Source organism: Podarcis pityusensis (assembly GCF_964106645.2).
Source record: "Podarcis pityusensis genome assembly, chromosome: 12".
Classification (NCBI taxonomy): domain Eukaryota; kingdom Metazoa; phylum Chordata; class Lepidosauria; order Squamata; family Lacertidae; genus Podarcis; species Podarcis pityusensis.
This window is the reverse complement of record NC_138037.1, coordinates 56,253,010-56,262,602: the sequence shown is the minus strand read 5'-3', so window position 1 is coordinate 56,262,602 and position 9,593 is coordinate 56,253,010. Positions and strand designations below refer to the sequence as shown.

Genomic DNA, 9,593 nt, shown 5'->3' with positions numbered 1-9,593 from the left:
TAATGTCATTCCATTTTTATTTTAGTTTGCAAAGCAGAGGGCACATACAACAGAGAGAGCCCATCGGTGTGGGAGATGATTGGAAGGGAAAGTGATAGTAGCATTAACACAGTATAACTGCTACAAGTCCACTGCGAGCTGTCTGGCATGTCACAGTTTAATAAATAACAAACAAAATGTAGTGGACTGGGTGGGATAAACCACCAGATACTTATTTATCTGAAACCCAACCAATTAGGTTTAAGGCTTGTTGGCATTAAACCTACATTTACTGGAGGGCAACTTCAATCAAGACAACATTATCAGGAAGACATCAATTCAGGTTCTCTTTCTGGGTTCATTTTCTTTTTATTCTGAAGACAAAAACACAAGACAAAGATCAGAGAAAAGCAAGGCTGCACAGGGGGCCATTACAGTGGCAATGAAGTTGTACAGAGATTCTAGATTCATTTAATTAGGCATGATTAACAAAGCTGGAGTACCAATCCCCAATTTATTATCACTTAGACTAAAAGTTTGTACATGTGATTCCTAAGGAAATTTCAGAGGCAACAGCAAATGAATTTGATATTTAAGTTTTTAAAGTGCATTTTTATTCTCTGACATTACTTCCATGTTGTCTAGAGAGCCTGTGGTGGCGATGGGAACACATGATCTGAATGTTCTTCACTGCTAACAGCTGTGTTCTGGTGAGTAAATAATTGTCTCATTGCCCAGTGGGGTTGGTCTTGCGTGTCTCCAACCCCCCACCCCCAGGGCTCCTGTGCCTTTATCAGCTGTAAGGCTATCAGCTACCAAACTTTCTTGGGCCTTTAGCTCTGCCAGAAAACAGTGGCAATACTGATACAGAACTTGGGCCATAATTGCTGGCGCAAAGATGGCAGAACACACACCCAAGTGTAAGTAAGTAAAGGCAAAAGGAAAGAAGGAAGTCATTAAGTGCCTCTAGTAAGTTAAAAATTTACAGATGCCTCACAGAAAAGCAGACTGGATTTCTATACTCCTCACTGTGATGCAGGCAATATGTGGGGTTAGTATTTAGTCAAATTATTTGCCTATTAAAAATATAGGTAGAAGCACTGACTTCTTAGCATACATATAATTTCCCCCTGAACCTAATCACACAGGAGAAAAGGTGGCGTCCCCATGATCTTATCCTCTGCTTGTCTTGGTTCTGGTTAAAAGAAACTAGGCTCTTCCATGACATCCGTCTATGTTAAAAGTTTAGCATGGAGCTTATTTCTTGCACCAAAGTTTCATTTAGGGATGCTGTCTCACGCCCTGAGCACAGAATATGATTCTCCAAACCTCCTGACGCAGAAGACAGACATGACACCTTTTCTTTGTGGTCCAGTTATCCAGTGGCGTAGCGTGGGGGGTGCAGGGGGGGGGCCGGCCGCAACATCGGGGGGGGGGCGTGCTCGCACTTGCAGCTCTCTGCCCCCTGCGAAAATCCATGGGTTAGGGGGCGCAAATTACTTGCCTTGCCCCGGGTGCTGACAACCCACGCTACGCCACTGCAGTTATCTCACCCTCCCCACCCACATAAAATTTGCTGCAAGGAAGAGGGGAGATGACAGATGAGGGGGGAGGAAGGAGAGAGGAATCCTCTATGCTTTCAGTTCCCCCTCCAAATTCACACCCAAAATTCTAGCTAAAGTTGCTCCTGTGATGCTATTTTAGCATGACCTATGGACCAAGTCAGTAGAAAAGAGAGATTTAAGTTGCAAATCACATATGGAACTCAGTGGGCCTTACTTCTGAGTAGACATATATCTACTTCTGCTGTAAGATTATGACCCTAAACACATTTAGCAGAGAACAAGTCCCATTTAACTTAAGAGGGACTACTTGCCTCTAAAGTAAACAAGCTTAGCATTGGACTGTAAGCTACTGTGTCTGTGCCAAAAGCAGTCTTAAAAAAGTAGAATCCTGGGACTGGAAGTCTCAGCTTTATACTACTCATTTCCTTAATCCTAGCTTACACAACTTGGTTATGGTGGGGAAGGATTGTGCATGCTGTTTTCCTGCACAATAGCCAGTGATAAGTTGGCCAGGTGTACTGCTAACTCACATGCTGCATGTAAAAAGACAACCCCTGTGATTGTTGCAGGGGGGGCACTTAACAGTGAACTGATGAGCATGGAACTCATCATGGTCTGGGGTTTCCTGCTTCTGCAGCATTCAGGAATCCTGATATCTATTAAGTACAAGAGGTGGCTTTTATCGGGGTAGTCAATGTGATCCGCCCCCCCTCCCCGATGTTGGGTTCCAATTTTCACTAGCCCCCCCCCCCCCAGCATGTTGAATGGGCAGGGACAATGGGAGCTGCAACCTAACAATATCTGGAAGGCCCCATGGTCTCTCTGTTAGACTTGTTGGAGTGACATTGCCACACTGAGTTTCTCATCTCCACTCCTATACTTTATTACAAATTACTGTATCTGTTGGGAACAGGGCACTGAGTCAATCTATCCTACTGGTTAACACCATCATTAAATCATGTGGCGACTGGAGCTGGGAAGTGGGGTATTCTCTTGGAGGATGCCAGTCCTTGTGCAAAGTGTCACATACAAACCAGTTCTAAGAAGGGAAACTGTTGCTAACAAGGTCACAGTAATTGCAGAAATAACTTACTTGATTTGTCTGTTTACGCTGCAGTTGGTTTTGGCTCTGTGCTTGGCTCTTTGCTTGCATCTCCATGGGTTTCTTCAGTTGGCAGGATAAGTGAAAAATCTCCTGATTCTACGCTGATCTCTGGGGCGGCCTCTGAAGTTGGCTCTGTACTTGGCTCCTTGGTTGGCTCTTTGCTTGCCTCTGTGCCTAGTTGAATAAGATGTGAACCTCCTTCTCCGCTTCCTTCCCCACTTCCTTCCCCACTTCCTTCCCCGCTTGCTTCTCCGCTTGCTTCTCCGCTCGCTTCTCCGCTCGCTTCTCCGCTCGCTTCTCCGCTTGCTTCGCCACTCGGCTCTTCGGCTGGCTGTGTGCTGGGCTCCTCACTTGGCCCTGCACTTGGCCGTAAGCTTGTTTCATCAGTGGGCTCTTCTGTGCTTTCTTCACCACCTGGTTCTTTGCTTGACTCAAGCGTTGCCCCCTCGCTTGGTCCTGTGGTTGGTTCCTGGGTCACAGGCGCAAGAGAAGCCTCTGGAAAATTAAAAACAGCAACATTTATAAAATGCCAGGTGTCTGCTGTTACCAGATATCAAGAACCTGGGTACTGACATACACCAAACTCCTATGGCAATGTACTCAGACATAATCATCATCCCAGAATGTTAAGGCACGATTAACTTTTCCATCTAGCATTAGAAGAATTTAACAAAACGCTAACACTAATATTCCTTAAAGTATGCATTTGTAAAGTGTTTTGCTTACCTTGTATGATCAGAACAAGAGCTAATGCTGAGAGAATTGCAATTTTGGGCAACATTGTTGGCTATCAGCTCCTGGTAATGGGCAAGCAACTGAGAAACAAGCTGAAGTATCCCATGGGAAGTGATTTTCGGTTGTATTTATTGAAGCAAATCCTTTGCCTCCACCTACTCCAAAATCTATCTCCACCCTCAACGGAAGTTGCAAGATGAAACCCTTTAACATACTCAAGACTCAGAATAGAATCAGGAATCACCATTCCCATTGGTAAAATTCCACTTTGCTATCTCAGAGAAAGATAACCTTTATGCAATGACCTCAAAGGAAAATTACAGGTGTTTGTTGGGGGGATGGGGTGGGTATAGCAATGGAAAAGACTGACAGAGGATAAGGCCCATAAGAATTTGCTTCTGGCAGTGCTGATTTCTCAAGGCAAATTATCCCAATGCTCTCTGGCTCAGTGTGTTGGATACTGGGGAAAATGACCACTGACTCACTGAAAGTGCCTCTGGGCAGTTGGTGGAAGGTGAAGAATCAGTGGAAATGACTGTGCTGGGATGGGCATGCTATCCCAAAGCTCTCTTTTTAACATACTTTAAATGTCTTCAGTGAATCCCATCTTCACACTTTTCATGCTTTGTTTGTGATCCAAAGGAAATTAGACAGGGCTGTGCTGAATCTTTGCTTCTTTTGATTTTCAGGTCAAAAGTAGTTACTTTGATGGAGTGGAAATTTCATGTTTAGGCACTACAAATATAATAGTTTGTTTGTTTGTTTGTTTGTTTGTTTGTTTGTTTGTTTGTTTGTAAACTGGTTCTTCAGGTGCTATTTCACCAGTGTCACCCCTGCCCCCAGCCAACTTTTTCCTTCTCCCCTCTTAGATTAGTTACATATATCTATTATCTATTAGTAATAATTATTACCTATCCACCTACTCAGGAATCACATTGTAAACAGATACAGATAGGTAGCCGTGTTGGTCTGCCATAGTCAAAATAAAAAAATCCTTCCAGTAGCACCTTTAAGACCAACTAAGTTAGTTCTTGGTATGAGCTTTCGTGTGCAAGCACACTTCTTCAGATACACTGTATCTGAAGAAGTGTGCTTGCACACGAAAGCTCATACCAAGAACTAACTTAGTTGGTCTTAAAGGTGCTACTGGAAGGATTTTTTTATTGTAAACAGAATGCATGATGAGCTCATTTAGGTTAGGGGTAGGGAATCTGTATTTGTCTAGACACCACAGGACTACAATGCCCATCATCCCCACCAAGTGGCCATGCTGTCCTGGTCTGATGGGATCTGGAGTCTTGCAGGTTCTTACTTCTTGGATTAGAAGGACAGTAAAGGCAACTCTCATTTCCTTCCAATAGCTCAGTTGGTAGAGCATGAGACTCTTAATCCCAGGGTTGTAAGTTTGAGACCTATGTTGGGCAAAAGATTCCTGCATTGCAGGGGTTGAATTACATGACCTTTGTGGCCCCTTCCAACTGTACAGTTATATGATTCCATTATTCTAATTTTCATTCATAAGCTTTGTTTTTAAAACTGCTATAGCGTAATACAACAGATATGCAAACTTGAGTAGATATGGCATCAATTATATTGATGAATGTAATGAAAGGCAAGGTTTCAATTGCCTCTTTTTATTTTATTCCATTTAGTTGAGGGTGTCTGTCAGAGGATGCCACAGAGGGAGGAATCATTTCCTGATTCTGCTTCCGTGTCCCACAAGAGATAGTGATGGCCATAGCCTGGATGGGCTTAAGAAAGGACTAGACAGATTTATGTAGGATAAGGTTAATAGCCACCGTTGCAAAATTTGACATCCACTGTTAGAGGCAGTAGGCCTCTGAATGCCTTAGTGATGTAAACCTCCAGAATGTATTTTGTATAGTTAAATTTTCACCTCTGTCTTCAGTACATTGTATTTTATTTTATTGCTATGGCCAGTGGCTGGTGCAAATAAAGATTCTTCTGTTTCTGATTCTCTGAATGCCAGTTGCTGTTGTGTACAGGTCCTTCTTGCAAGCTTCCCATAGAGACCAGAATGCTGGACTAGATGGGCCTTTTGTCTGATCCTGTAGGGCTCCTCTTAGTGTTGTAAAAATGCCCTTCTGTGACACAGCTTCATCACACTGGGGGGTGGGGATGCCAGTACAGCTGTCTGCAAAATCAGGCCAGGGGGCTGCACCCCTGAACCACCCATTTCCAGGTCAATCCAAAGCGTGTTTCTTCCAAAGCAGATCCCACTGAGCAAAATGGGGCTTACGCTAAGGTTACCAGACGTCCCCGTTTCCCGGGGACAATCACCAGATTTACAAATCTGTCCCCATACAAAATCCATTGAAGTTGAAAAGTGTCCCCAGATTCACTGAAAAAGAATCTGGTAAGCTTAGCTTATGCCCAAATAAGCGTGCTTACTGTTTTACTTGGAGCCAATGGCATAAATTCAACTGGAACGAAGCCACTATATATATATTTAGCATTAAGGCATTTACAGTACAAATCTATGCATGCAGTCCTTTTTCTGGGGGTATGCAGGGGTACGCATACAGTGGTACCTCGGGTTTCATACACTTCAGGTTACAGACTCCACTAACCCAGAAATATTACCTCGGGTTAAGAACTTTGCTTCAGGTTGAGAACAGAAATCGTGCTCCGTCGGCACAGAAGCAGCAGGAGGCCCCATTAGCTAAAGTGGTGCTTCAGGTTAAGAACAGTTTCAGGTTAAGAACGGACTTCCGGAATGAATTAAATACTTAACCTGAGGTACCACTGTACCCCTAAACATTTTGTGAACTTTTTTCCATTCACTGTATTTATTTTCCCTGATTTGAACTATAAAATGGTGATTTTCTTGAGTCAAAATGAGAGTACCCCTAAACATTTTTAAAGAAAAAAAGCACTGTATGCATGATTATTCAAAAGTAAGTCCCACTGTGTCCAATGAGGCTTACTCATAAATGAACTTAAAGTTACAGCCACTGGTCAAGAAGCAGCCTGTTCCTCCTAGTGCACAGTATGATTTTGGGAAATTGTTATTGTGAGTAGAAAAGGGCACTGTGTGAAAGAGAATTATGACTTCCATCTGACATCAGCCTACAGGGATTACCATACAGGTATTTGTTCTATAAAGTGGGGAACAAATAGTTCACTTAAGAAACCCAGATGAGTCAGTTCAGCTTTCTGGTAGAGAGACTGGAGGCTACTCACTGAGAGAATGTTTCTCCTTTGAGCAAGTTGCGCAACAAAGACACTCAGCAGCAGCAGCAGCACAACCCAGCTTTTCTGGAAAGGTGAGAGAGGTGATGACAGCATCTCATTCCTTTCTTATCAGATAAGGACAGTTGTCTGCCCAAAACATAAGCTGCAGGGGTAAGTGGCTCAGCCAGGGTGAGTTGGATTACACTCCCCAGATAGTTTATAAACTAGTTTCAGATTTTGGTTGGCTAGGTCTAGGTGGAGCTATTCTTATTACTATTATTATTTTTAAAAGATGAGCTATAGTGAAACCTGTATTCTGTAAACCTCTCCTTATCCATCCATGCTATCCATTTCCAGATAGCTTCAAATCTAATCAAAGTTTGTAATGGTGGAAAAATCTTGTGGGCTGCAGAGAGCTATGCATAGATAGGGCTGTGAGTAGGACTGCAGGGAGGTTCGCCTGGCGCCTTCATTAGATATCTTTAGGCGCCAGGTGAAAACGTCTCTGAAAAACCAGGCCTTGGGCTGAATAACATTCTGTGGACTTTTATATGTGTTTGTGCGGGGAGGGGGGGGGCTATTGGTTTTTCTGTGCTTTATGTCTTTTGTGTTCTCATTTTGTATTTTTATGTTGTGAACTGCCTTGTGATCTTTGGATGAAGGGCAGTATAAATAAGAAGAAAAAATAGGTGTGTGCTCTGTATCTGTAAAAAACCTAAATTCTGGGCCAAGTTAATATAAATTGTGCTGTAAAGGAGTACCCAATATTGGCCATATTTTGTTTTAAGAACTGGCAATTTTTACTTGCATTTACTGTAAAATGCAAATTTTAAAAAATCACTTTTATTTTCAGGCAAGTAAGTCTGAAGTTGTTGGGTTGTTTTTGTTTAATAACAACAACCCCAACGCACAGTTTTCATTGTGACTGTGTGTGGGCCGGAGGCCACCAACACGGTGCCCACAAATGCACATGCCTGCACAGGGGCCTTTCCCCACCCCTCCTCTGGCCAAAATTACACTTGAAAGAAGCAATCTGTGGCAGCCAACAGAACAGGTTGCAGCAGGTGCATGTTTGCAGTTTAGTGTGGGGACCACAACAGTTTCTCTGGTTTGCAATCAGCAGCCCCTGGCATAATAGTTATGGGTCCACAGACAAAGAGGAGGAATGGCCTGAAACAGCTTTATTCTTCGGAGCCTTTAAGTCAAACTTGTGCAACAATATCTAGTTTTTTGATCATGGAATCTCAAGGCAAGTCCTTCTTAATACTGAGGGAATATCTCTAAGTTACAAACTCTGTCATTACATCTTCCCCTTAATTATTAAACAACATAAACAACAATCCTAAAATAGTTACTTGGAACATAAGAGGCTGCCTTGTGCCATTGCTCCATCTAGCTCAGTGTAGCTTACGCTTTTGTGTAAACAGCGAGTCCATGAAGGCTGGGGCCTGGGCCAGTGAATACGATCCCTCTCCACAAGCGGAACTGCAGGGGAAAAGCAGGGATGGAGAACTCCAGCTCCCATCAGCTGCAGCCAGTGTGGTCAATGGCCAGGGATGATGGGATTGTAGTCCAGCAGCGCCTGGCAAGGCACAGGTCTCCCATTGATGTTACTCTTTCTTGTGCTGCAGGAATTAGTCCTCTCCTATCAGTGGTACTTTGAGCCACTGTTATAAGCAATAATTATAAGCAATTAGCTGTGGCACTAATTAGAAATAAGCAATAGTGACCACCAGGGCCAGACTTTGGTAGTCTTTTGTAAAATGGTACCCTGCGCAAGGCCAAAAATTGGTGCCCCCCAATGGATCTTCTCAATTTTGCACCCCCTCAGCTCAGTGCCCTGTGGGGAGGGGGCGGAACTGCCTGCACCTCCCTAAAGCAGGCCACTTTAGAATCTTAGATTATATTTGTATATTACAGTATTCCTAACTGCTCTCCTTAGAGCAAGCAGTTATTTCCCACCCCTTCCCCTACAGTAAAGAAATGTTGTTTGAATAAGGTAAAAAGCTATTTTCCTTTGTAGGTCTGGTTTGCCCAGTAGTTTCAGAACTGTTCAGTTGCTATTAGGCAATTTCCTTTTCAAGATATTCCTGCATAGCAGACGGAGCACAGCACAGCCAGTCGGCCTTCCCTGGGGGCTTCTGACTCCATTTCCGTTTCCTTCATCCATTGGGTAGATTTTTCTAAGCTTGGTGTTTTGTTCATTGGCAAAGAGAGCCCCAGCTTGCACGACACACCGAACCACAGTTCAAAACAACCTATCGTTTTAATGTGAATGAGGAGCAGACTAGTGCCTGCTGCTCAAAGAGTCCCATGCTGCTCTTTCCCCACTCAGGCAGCAGATGAAACAAGCCAGAGCCAGTGTTCTGCTGTCTCAACCTGGGATGTTTGTTCTTGGTTACTTGTGGTGGAGAACAGACCTTGAGCCCAGGTTCTGATAAAACAGCAAGCCAGATTGTGGCTTGTTTCATCTGCAGTGTGGCAGGAGCAAGGGAATAGTGTAATGAAACTTTTTGAGCACTGTGCACCAACACACTACTTGTGTGAAACCTCTGGCCCATGGGGGCAGTTTTCACCAAACTGTACCCACTTACCTGATGTCATCTGTAGGGCAGGTAGAGACAGGGCTCAATTGGAATTGGCTGTGTGACTGAGTTCCTATGGGGAACTTGATGGTGCAGACGGCAGTTGATCCCTACAGAAATCAGCTTTGCTGGCCCTGTGCCTGGTGTTTGGGAAATGCTGAGCTCAGGGCTTGCAAGGCGCTTTGTGCAGCACTTCACATATGCCTGACAGCCAGTTGCTTGTTGGGCGTGTGGAAAGCATTGTGCAAAGTGCTTTGCAAGCCCCAGGCTCAGTGTTTCCCGTGTTCTTTGTGCAGGGGTGTTAAAGCCCCATGTGCTTTGGTTCCCAAGCACCAGACAACCAGCTGGGAAGTGCTGGGCCAGGGACTTCCACAGGAGGGTTATCGCATCCAGCTGTCAAAGTTGGCCCACAGGGGTGGGAAGATGAAA

General features: G+C 44.1%; 1 long non-coding RNA gene across 1 annotated transcript; it reads right to left on the bottom strand.

Moving 5' to 3' along the window:
• Positions 1-3,503, bottom strand: LOC308460053. The gene is made up of 3 exons (XR_013978428.1): positions 3,376-3,503; positions 2,638-3,144; positions 1-353 (listed from the first exon to the last, which is right to left on the bottom strand). It is a non-coding gene; the product is annotated as an uncharacterized lncRNA (long non-coding RNA).
• Positions 3,504-9,593: the final 6,090 nt, after the last annotated feature.